This window comes from Hyaena hyaena, unplaced genomic scaffold (assembly GCF_003009895.1).
Source record: "Hyaena hyaena isolate Hyena2069 unplaced genomic scaffold, ASM300989v1 scaffold_1013, whole genome shotgun sequence".
NCBI lineage: Eukaryota > Metazoa > Chordata > Mammalia > Carnivora > Hyaenidae > Hyaena > Hyaena hyaena.
In genome coordinates this window covers 489,639-499,970 of record NW_024081648.1, presented here as the reverse complement: position 1 = coordinate 499,970, position 10,332 = coordinate 489,639, and the positions used below count along the sequence as shown (strand labels likewise).

Sequence of the window (10,332 nt, the reverse complement as noted above, 5' to 3'; positions counted from 1 at the left end):
TTGGTACAAGAGAGGCTAATGTCCAGAAGGAGACAAGTGCTCCAAACAGGGGTTTTGTCTCTGTATTGATTGAGTGCTCAAGGTCTTATACACATGGTGAACGTGAAGAAAACAATATCTTACACATGTGGTGAATGTGAAGAAAACAGACAGTAATCGTTAACTTGTGTGTGTGTAAGAAGCAAAGGGCCTGGGGGGCAAGTGGAGTTTGTGATCAAAGCACAATAGTATATTGGCACCAGATAGAAAGTAATTTCCTGCAGGTGATACAAGTTACTCGTGATCCCATTATAATATCTCGCTAGCTAACCTCGGGCGCTTTCACCCCATGGTGGTGGCTTTCTACCCTAAGCTTTTTTATACTTAATGACTATCCTTGGGTGCTTTCACCCCGTGGTGGCGGCTTTCTGCCCTAAGCCTTTCTCTAACCCGTTCATGTAAGTATAAGGAATCCTTGAAGCTATTTCCCCACAGTTCATAGCTGTATGACTAATGCCTAATTTAAGGCCTGGCACATACTAGGGCCTCAATGAATGTGTATGTTGAGTGAATTTTCTCTATTTTCACTCATTCACTTAATTAACATAATATATAACACAACTTAATATAATTGTCTTGGTTCATTTGGGCTGCTATAACAAAATATCAGGTTATAAACAATCGGATTTATTTCTAACAGTTCTAGAGGCTAGAAAATCCAAGATCAAGGCTGATTTGTTATCTAGTAAGGGCCCATTTCATGGTTCACATGGCAGAAGGGGAAGAGAGCTCTGTGCTGTCTCTTTTGTGAGGGCCCGAATCCCAGTTAAGAGGGCTCTGCTCTTATAGCTAATCTTCCCTGATGGCCCCATCGGCCCCAATTCCAAATACCGTTACACTGGAAATTAGGTTTCAGTAGACGAATTTTGGGGTGAGATACAAATATTCAGTCTATGATACAATTTAATATATTGTACAATTGTACAATTGCTTTTATAGTGATACAAGCAATGATGCAATTTAATATAAATGCTATTTATGCTGATGAAAAACATTTGTTAAGCAAATTAATTTGATGGACCACATTAATTCAGGGTAGTCCTCCCAGGCTAGACCATACCGTGGCACACATAGAAAATCAGCTATGTGATAACCAGCCAGTGACTCATCTCAAGGGCTGAAGGCCTCAATATCTAGGTCCATTCATGACCCGCATGCTGTACCATTTGGAAAACTCTGTCTTAAGGGTAATATTTAACCCACTCAAGAGCCCAATCTGTTTGGCTTTATAAACCTATCTGAATGGTTCCTAAGGACTAAAGACAGTCAAGGTCAAGAAAGGGGAAAACGGTGGTAAAGATCCAACTGACAATTCCTCTTACTAGGTAAAGGCCTCCCCAATCTGCTCTCTGCCTCTCTTTCCAGTCTCAGATCCCCTCTCCTGCCCCAAAGTTTACATAATGCTGCACCTGCTTGCTTCTGCTCTTCCCTCTCCGCACCCATCCATATTCATTAGGTCCCAGGCCACAGCCAGGAAGGGTTTACCAGAACCCCACCCACACCCCCCAACCCTAAAGAATCCCCTCTCCTGTGTTCCTGGGTTTTTGGGCCACAGCACTGCATTATACTTCTTTAAATTTTGAAGTGATCTCAGAGACTAAGTCCAACCTTCAGTTTTAAGAAAAAACTCATGGCCCAGAGAGGTAGAAGGACCGTTCTGTCCACAAGACCAGCTTGGGGCAGCCTAGGGACAGGTGTGTCCTGGTCTCCTGTTCCTTCCTCTCCCCAGTTTAATCTCTGTTTTGCTAATCATGACACTTGATAATATATTCACAGGTGAGAACCTACTCATTGGAGAGCCTATATCATCTGTAGCAACTGCCAGATGGTCCTTAATAAAACATTAATAAAGCAAAAGCAGATGGCATTTAATAAAGTGTATAAATAATAATTATTATACAAACATGCCTGAGAGTCATCAAAAAACATTTTTTCTGGACTTTCTAATCATAGATAATTATCAGACAAGACATAAAAGAGGAAAACTCAGCCTCTAATATCATGATCTCAGAAAATGTTTTAGGTTCTTATAGATATTATGGATAATAAAAGATTTTAAACTTAGTTTTATCCCAGATTTCTTAGCCCTACATTGACCATTATATGGCAGTTTTAGAAGAAATAACAAAAACTTTAAAAGAAACAAAAGGAAGGTCCTGCAACTTCTCCCTCCCTTAAAACTTCAGCCAAAGCCAGAAGAGCTGGTTTTCCCACTTTCCTAGAAGAAGAGATTTCTAGAAAACATAAAAAAATACTACATTTTAATATCAGGCAACAGAAATCACTAGACTGGCCTCCAGGGGTTGTCTTAGGAGTGAGTATTCCAGAGAACTTTTAGGAACAAAAGTAATACGCTGTTTTGATTGATTAATCAAGCAATTTAATCAATCAAAAAATCAAGCTGAAGGTGAACTTTCAGTACTGTGTTTAAATGTTTGACTTTTCCTCCAAATTCACTTATTAGGTAGCTGTCCAAAGTTAGGGCTTAGGCTCAGACCTGAGGTTACATCCTAGTGTCCACTGTGCCAGACTTGCAGGCCACCTCTCTAGGATTCAGCTTTTTTTTTTTATCGATGAAATAGGGATAATAATATTTTATGGAGTTGTACAAAGTCATAATGAAATAATTTACATAAGACACCATGCTGGACACAAAGTCAGCCTTCAAAGGATGTAGCGATGATACATATCTAACCTGGTGCCCACCATTCTAACTAAGCTACAAGCAGTAAAGCTGTGAAATAAATAGTGGTGTCCTTTTCCTAAGCCTTCCATGTATCCTTCAACTTCTTGATCAAACCCTGCTATTCAGAAAGACTCTGTATCAATATTTATGTCTTATGTGATTGATTCAGGGTGAATTCCCCCGGGATATTTGCATTCTGGCCTATTTCTAACTCTAGAATGTGAGGCTGATCATCGTTAGAATGTTTGGCATTACCCTTGCGCAGGCAGGCCGTTTCTGATATGCAGGGAGATAGAAGACATATGGGAGCTTGTGAGCACGCTTGTTTGAATGATCTGGATCCTTTTCTGCAAAGTCCTGGTCAAAACACATATCCACATGACTTCACCTCCCAAATCAGAATTACTGGGTTCTTTTAAAAGCTTTTTCAGCAAGTCAATTCTCTAATAGTTCTGAGCTTCTTAATTGGCTGTCCAGACTGACAGTGGGATATGCTTGTTTGATTGGGTTTGGGTATGTGTGTTAGAAGTCTCCAGAGAAACAGAACCAATAGAATACAGCTGACCCTTGAGCAGCCTGGGAGAGGTGGAGGAGGGTTAGGGATACCCACCCCTCGCACAAAAATCTTCATATAACTTTTGAATCTCCCAAGACTTAACTACTAATAGCCTACTATTGACTGGAAGCCCTTCCAAAAACATAAACAGTTGATTAATATACATTTTATATATGTATTATGTATTATTATGTATTATTGTATTCTCACAATAAAATAAGCTACAGAAAATGTTAAGAAAATCATAAGAAAGATAAAATTTATAGTACCAAATATATATTTATTGAAAAAAAATCTGTATATCAGTGGACTCACCCAGTATAAACCCATGTCCAAGGGTCAACTGTATATCGACATAAATATATAGATATATCTGTATAGACATAGAAAAATTTTGGGACAAATTTTCTATATATCTCTATGGAACTACAGATGTATATAGTTATATCCTAATGGTTCTGTTTTATTCTATATATAGACATCTGGATTATATCTACATATGAGGAGATTTATTTTAGGAACTGATTCACATGATTACTGAGAATGAGGGTCCCACAGTCGGCAGTCTGTGAGCTAGAGAACCAGGGAAGCCAGCGGTGTAATAAGAGTCTGAGGGTTGGAGACTCAGGAAAACGAGTGTCTGAGGGAAGAAGATGGATGTCCCAACTCAGAGAGAGCAAATTCACCCTTCCTCCCGCTTTGTGTTCTGTTCAGGGCCTGGAGGGCTTAGCTGATGCCCACCTGCATTGATGAGATCATCTGCTTTCTTCAGCCTAACAGATTCAAATTCTAATCTCTTCCAGAAATACCCTCACAGACACACCCAGAAATGTTTTACCAGCTCTCTCTAGACATCCCTTAGCCCAGTCAAGTTGACACATAAAATTAACCATCAGTGTTGATATTTTCACTCTTTTAAGAATGTTTGTTTATTTTTGAGAGAGAGAGAGAGAGAAGAAGAAGGAGGAGGAGGAGGAGGAGGGGAGGGAGGGAGGGAAGGAGGAGAGGGAGGGAGACACAGAATCTGAAGTAGGCTCCAGGCTCTGAGCTTACCCGCACGGACTTGGGGCTCAGATTCACAAACCACAAGATCATGACCTGAGCCAAAGTCAGACACTCAACCAACTGAGCCACCCAGGTGCCCCTGATGTCTTCATTGTTTTACTATAAGAATGGTAACAGAGGAAGATGGATTTACTTTCAGAAAGTGAGCCCTACTTGAGCTGGGAGGTGCCTGAGTAGCTATGTCCTATTGGCCATCTAATTCCTTAGAGAAAACTGGGGGGGAAATGAAGCTTGAAGCTTTCAAAGCAGACTGTTAGGAAAAAAAGATACACCTCTACCAACACTTTGAAACAAAGTAAAAAATCTTTCATGGTGTCAAAGGTGCCCAGAAGTGGCAGGGGCTGAACTTCTGGAGCTATTTTCTCTTCCATTGTTCAGACTAACAAATTTATTGTACTTGTGTTTCTCACAATCAGTCAAGATTGAGTCAGATGCCAAGATCACTTTTTTCTTGCCAAATTGCTTTTTCCATTGTAATTAGCCTTTTTAAGAACCTTACCAAACAAAAAAATGTGTATACAACTCCCATGCTCCCTCTTCAATTAAAACTCAGAGAAGTTTTATCAGTAATAACTGTTGAAGATGCAAGTGCCCCCTCACCCACTTTACCATCATTTTATCCCTGTTTCTTAGATATCCCTTAAACGAGATGAAGGATTAATAAAGATTTGATTTGATTTTATTTATTTATTTATTTTTTGCATAGTACGTGTTGTATAATCTGAAAGTAAGTTACCAAAACTAAAAATGGTTTACTTAGCTGTCTGGGTTGGCCTTATTAGGATTCTTTCTAGAAACTAGGATCATGGCCAACACTGGTTTGTCCTCCAAAGGCACTTAGAAGTGGAGTCTCTTGGAAACCAACTGCCTCTTTTCGTCCTGGGCACAAAGACTACGTTTTCTGCCTCCCTTGTGGTCAGAGGGACCCCAGGACTAATTTCTGGCCAAAACAAGGAACGTCAAAGGGCCAGGCCCATGAAACACATTCCGTGAGAGAGCCTCCAAGGTGCTTTCCTTCTCTGCCTGCGGGAGATGTCTGTGCCCAGGCAATGTGGGCAACATTGAGCTGAAAATGGCAGCACCTAGCCCAGTCTGGTTTCTGAAGGAACAGAGACTACCCTCCTCTACTGCCACTGCCCATACTCTGGAACTATCTTCAATTGTTCACTGACCAAAAAAAAAAAAAGCTACTAGTATTTTGAGCCATTATCACTTGGGGATTTATTTGCTCAGCTTATCCTACCTGACTTTACTTGACCCAGTGACCTTTCTTCCTCCACCATGTTAGATGGTCTCGTCAAGCCTTCCCATGGTACCTGATCATTGAACTTCTCATCTTTTATCCTTATTGCTTTTCTGTCTGCCTTCCCAGATATATTCCCAGGCTAATAGGGCATGAACTACATTTCCCTCTCTTACCATTATATCCCCAGTATCTGATATAGGGCTGGGCATATAGGCACATCCTTAACAAATATTTGTTAAATTAACAAAATATTGGGTGCATGGACTTTGCCTTTCACTATCCTGGGTGTAGCTGACTTAGACGCTGGACAATCTTTAAGAACAATGATAATGGGATGAGAAAAGCTCGTACAACTCTGAATTGTGCCATTCTTTTTTTTTAATTTTTAACATTTTAGTTATTTCTGAGAGAGAGAGAGATAGAGGCAGCGTGAGGAGGGGAGGATCAAAGAGAGAGGGAGACACAAGATCGGAAGCAGGCTCCAGGCTCTGAGCTAGCTGTCAGCACAGAGCCCAATGCGGGGCTTGAACCCACAAACCTTGAGATTATGACCTGAGCCGAAGTTGGAGGCTTAACTGACTGAGTCACCGAGGGGCCCCTGAATTGCACCATTCTTGAATGTTTCTATAAACCTGACATCTGGTGAATGATTCTTGGTCTTCATTGCAAATATCCTTAATGCTGACAAGGATATATGAATAATAGACAAAAATATAGGAGTTTTACTAACTTTGTTTATTTAATGTCTTTCTTTTTCTTAAAAAATTTTTTTTATATTTATTTATTTTTCAGAGACAGCACAAGTGGGGGGAGGGGCAGAGAGAGAATGAGACACAGAATTCGAAGCAGGCTCCAGGCTCTGAGCTGTCAGCACAGAGCCTGATGTGGAGCTCAAACTCACAAACCACGAAATCATGACCTGAGCTTAAGTCGGACTCCCAACTGACTGAGCCATCCAGGTGCCCCAATGCCATTCTCTTTCATAAAAACAAGCATGATATATTGAAGGTGTCTGGAAATTCTTCACTGTTTCTCCCATTGAAAGGTAAAGTATAACTGCCCTCTCTATGAATCTAGGCTGGCTTCAACAGTAGGATGTTGTGGAAGTTGCATTCCAGGTCTTCAGAGGCTGTCATAAAACATAGCTTCTGCCTTGTTTCTTGGAACAACTCACTTTTGGAGCCCCGAGCCTCCATATAAGAAGTCTAATTTCCTTGAGACCACCATGCTAAAGAGACCACATGTAAGGAGATATGCTTGATAATCCCAGCTGAGTGCTGCCTTCCGGCCATCCCTGCCAAGGCATTAGACCTGTGGGTAAAGCCATCGTGGACCTGCCAGAGTAGGTCCTTCACTAGCTAAATTCTGCTGAGTTATCGTGGTCAGTGCCATGTGGAACTGAAGAATAATTCAGCTGAGCCCTGCCCAATGTTTTGACCTGCAAAATCCTGAGATGTATAAAATGGTGGTGGTTTTAAGTCATTAAGTTTTAGGGTAGTTTGTCATGAAGCAAATTATAATTTGAACAACAAATTATTTTATTTATTTGTCCAATAGTATTTGCACTGAGGCTTCAAATCTTGATAATTTTGGCTAGTTACCTGCTGGCCACCACGTAAGTTTCACTTTTCTCCTGTCCGTATCTATGCCTTGCAATTGTACAAAGAGATGGTGGAGACCCTGAAAGAAACAGGCTGTTAATTTGGGGCCTATATTCAACCCTTCATAAAGCTTTTTATTTTAAAGCAGTAATTGGTAATATGGGTTGGCATTACAGTCTCCAGTAAAAACACTTTTGGGATTCAGGGAGATAAATTGGTTTAAAAATACCTATCAATGTATGCCAAGTTTTCTGTTAATTTATGTTAGTAGCTATGCTTTCCTCTGGGAAGCAGTCAATATGGTAAAAGACAAAATTATACATAGGTGAAAAATTTTAGACTCAATTTAAAAGTGGCATTAACTAGAAAGTAATTAATAAAGAAAAGGAAACTAACTATTACTGATGGATTACTATGGGCTGAGTGCTTTTTACAGATTTTCTCTTTTAATCTCATGACAATACTGTAAGTCATTTTTTACACAGGAAGTAGGAAATTTGCCTCCTGTCACTCAGTTGGTAAGTAGTAGGTTGGATTTCACCCATATCTGTCTGATGCAAAGCCTGTGTTTGTTCTTTCTCTTCCATAGTGGCTATTTATCTAAGAGACTCCAGGTTTCTCCAAAAATGACTCCCAAAGAACTAGAAGTAGTTATGGCAACCATACAGACCTGGATAACTAATATGTTCATTTATACAAGATAGCCCATTAATGAATTTTATCAATACAAAAGCATACCAAATCAACATATTGTATACCTTAAATGTATACAATGTTACATGCCAGTTATATCTCAATTACAAAAAAAGAAATTCAGAGGGTATCAAATGATCTGGATTTAAATCTTGGCTGTTTCTTCCCAGCTAGGTGAGCTTCCTGGCTAGTGCCTCAACGTTCTCATTGCTAACTTGGACTCCCAACCAGTTGCTGTGAGGATTAAATGAGTCAGTCAATGCATGCAATGAACTCAGAACAATGTTTTGTGCCAGTAACTAGAGAGTGCCATATGAATGTTAGCAGCTAATATTATTACTGGCTTTCTTAGGCTTTTAACTGAAAGGCAATGAACAAGAGTGAAGAGAATTTGAAGCCTCTAACTAACTGTTGCAACAGAAAGCTCATGCAGTCTCAGTTGTAAGTGGTAACCTATCTAGAAGGGGCTGGCAATCATTCTGTGGGGACTTCATGAACATGCTGTTTATAAGGATGTTCTTAAGCTAAAGGACCTAGGTGTGGTAACAAGCCAGAGTCACCACCATACAAGGTTCTGAACACAGAGAAGCAATAGCATGGATGAAAAGTCTCTTGGCATCCAGCCAAGAGATTCTTTTTTTCTTCTAATACCTATTAGTTTGGCAAGACAGGGATCAGGTCTCTCAACCATTTCTATTCACTCATTCATTCAACTATCATTAATGGTGTTCCTACCTTGTGCCAGGCACTGCACAGATGGGTAGGACCCCATAGTCTCGTTGGGAAATCAAACAAAAGGATGCATTAATTAATTTAACAACTATTTACTATCTTCCATGCATCAGGTACTCTGTGTACTAGGTGGGGGTATAGTGAAACAAAACAGACAAAAGTCTGTAGTCTCATGAACTAACATTCTAAGGAAGAGAAAGATAATACATGAAATACGTATGATGTGTATTGCCCATCAGATGATGATCAGTGCAAAGGAGAAAAATAAAGCAGGTGGGGCACCTGGGTGGCTCAGTCGTTAAGCCTCTAACTTCAGCTCAGGTCATGATGTCATGGTTCATGAGTTGAAGCCCCCTGTCCAGCTCTGTGCTAACAGCTGAGAACTTGAAGCCTGCTCCAGATTCTGTGTCTCCCTCTCTCTGCCCCTTTTCTACCACGCCGTCTCTCTCTCTCATAAATAATAAACAAAATTTTTAAAAAATAAAGCAGGCAAGGAACTAGGGAGTGTTCCTGTGGATTGATGGACTGCCTGTACTTTAGATTTGAATATTAGGAAGAGTCTTACTAAGTACAAGGAGGTGGGGTAACTGCAATCTAGGGATATGCTTAGAACATATGGGGGCCCAAGGGAAAGCCCTGCTTCTTTCCCAGGAGTGTAGAAGGCAGAAACAAACTCAACACTGGTGAATCCAAGTTCTCCAAGGACAAAAAACTTATTCTCATTCATTGTTCTCAGTCTAGCAGAGTACTGCTTAGAAAAGATGATCTGTAAATACCGACTGAAGGGATATGATGTTTCAGTCAGTCAATCCGCAGGCAATTTTTGAGCACCAACTATGCTCAGATTCTCTCCTTCATTGAGCATATAGTGAGGGATGCTGCGCTCCGCCCTCAAGGAGTTTAGAATATAGTTGCATGAATTATGAATAATGTCCGGACCAAGTGTGGGCACAGTCGCACCATACAAAGCTGGACACTCCCAGGCACAGACATCAGGGGCTCCCCACGGGCTACAGCAGCCTCAGATTTGCCGAATGGAACGGTGAAGCCACGGTGCCAGTCCGCACCCCAGTGTTGGTGGCGGGGACCCGGGCAGGCTTCAAACCTCACGGGACTGAGGGCGGGAGATGAGGCCTCGGGGAGGAAAGCCGAGCACACTGCTCTGATGAGGCCCAGGCGTTTCCCGTGCGCCCAGGCCTCGGATCCCGAAGAGCTGGCCGGGACTCTGGCCAAAGTGGAGCCCCGGGGCGTCAGCAACCCGCGAGGGCGGAGTCATCCAAAGAGAGGGAACCTGCCGACTCCGGGCCTTCGGGCGGGTCTCGGGGCGCCGCCCGCTGCCCCCGCCCCGCCCCGGCCCTGCGGCCCTCGGCCCAGCTGCCCTGGTCCCGTCCCGCTGGCGTGTCGCGGCGCCGGGGAGGTCGCCGAGCAAAGGTCCCGGCGGCCCGCCCCCTCCCGCCGAGCCCCCGCCCCCAGCCCGCCCCGCGGGGCTCATCCTCGCGGTCCGGCGCCGGGCGCGGAGTGCGCGGCTGCGGGGACCCGGCGGCGCGGGCAGGTGAGTGCGGCGGGCTCCGCTCCGGCTCTCGCCCAGCGGGCGTTCGGCTGCGGGGAGCCGAGTCCGCGGCTCCTCTCTCTGGGACACCCCCCCCCCCGCTGTTGCTGCACCCCCGAAGGGAGACGAGTCGGTCGGCTGCCCGTCGACTGGCCACTGGGATGC

The 10,332-nt window shown here is 42.8% G+C and overlaps 1 protein-coding gene across 1 annotated transcript in view; it reads left to right on the top strand.

The window, feature by feature from the left end:
• The first annotated feature begins 6,599 nt into the window (after positions 1 to 6,599).
• GSDME (gasdermin E) overlaps positions 6,600 to 10,332 on the top strand; it is a 66,409-nt gene continuing 62,676 nt past the window's right edge. The window contains exon 1 of the mRNA XM_039221795.1: positions 6,600 to 6,637. The gene's annotated coding sequence lies outside the window, so the exon portion shown is untranslated. The remainder of the gene's footprint in view (positions 6,638 to 10,332) is intronic.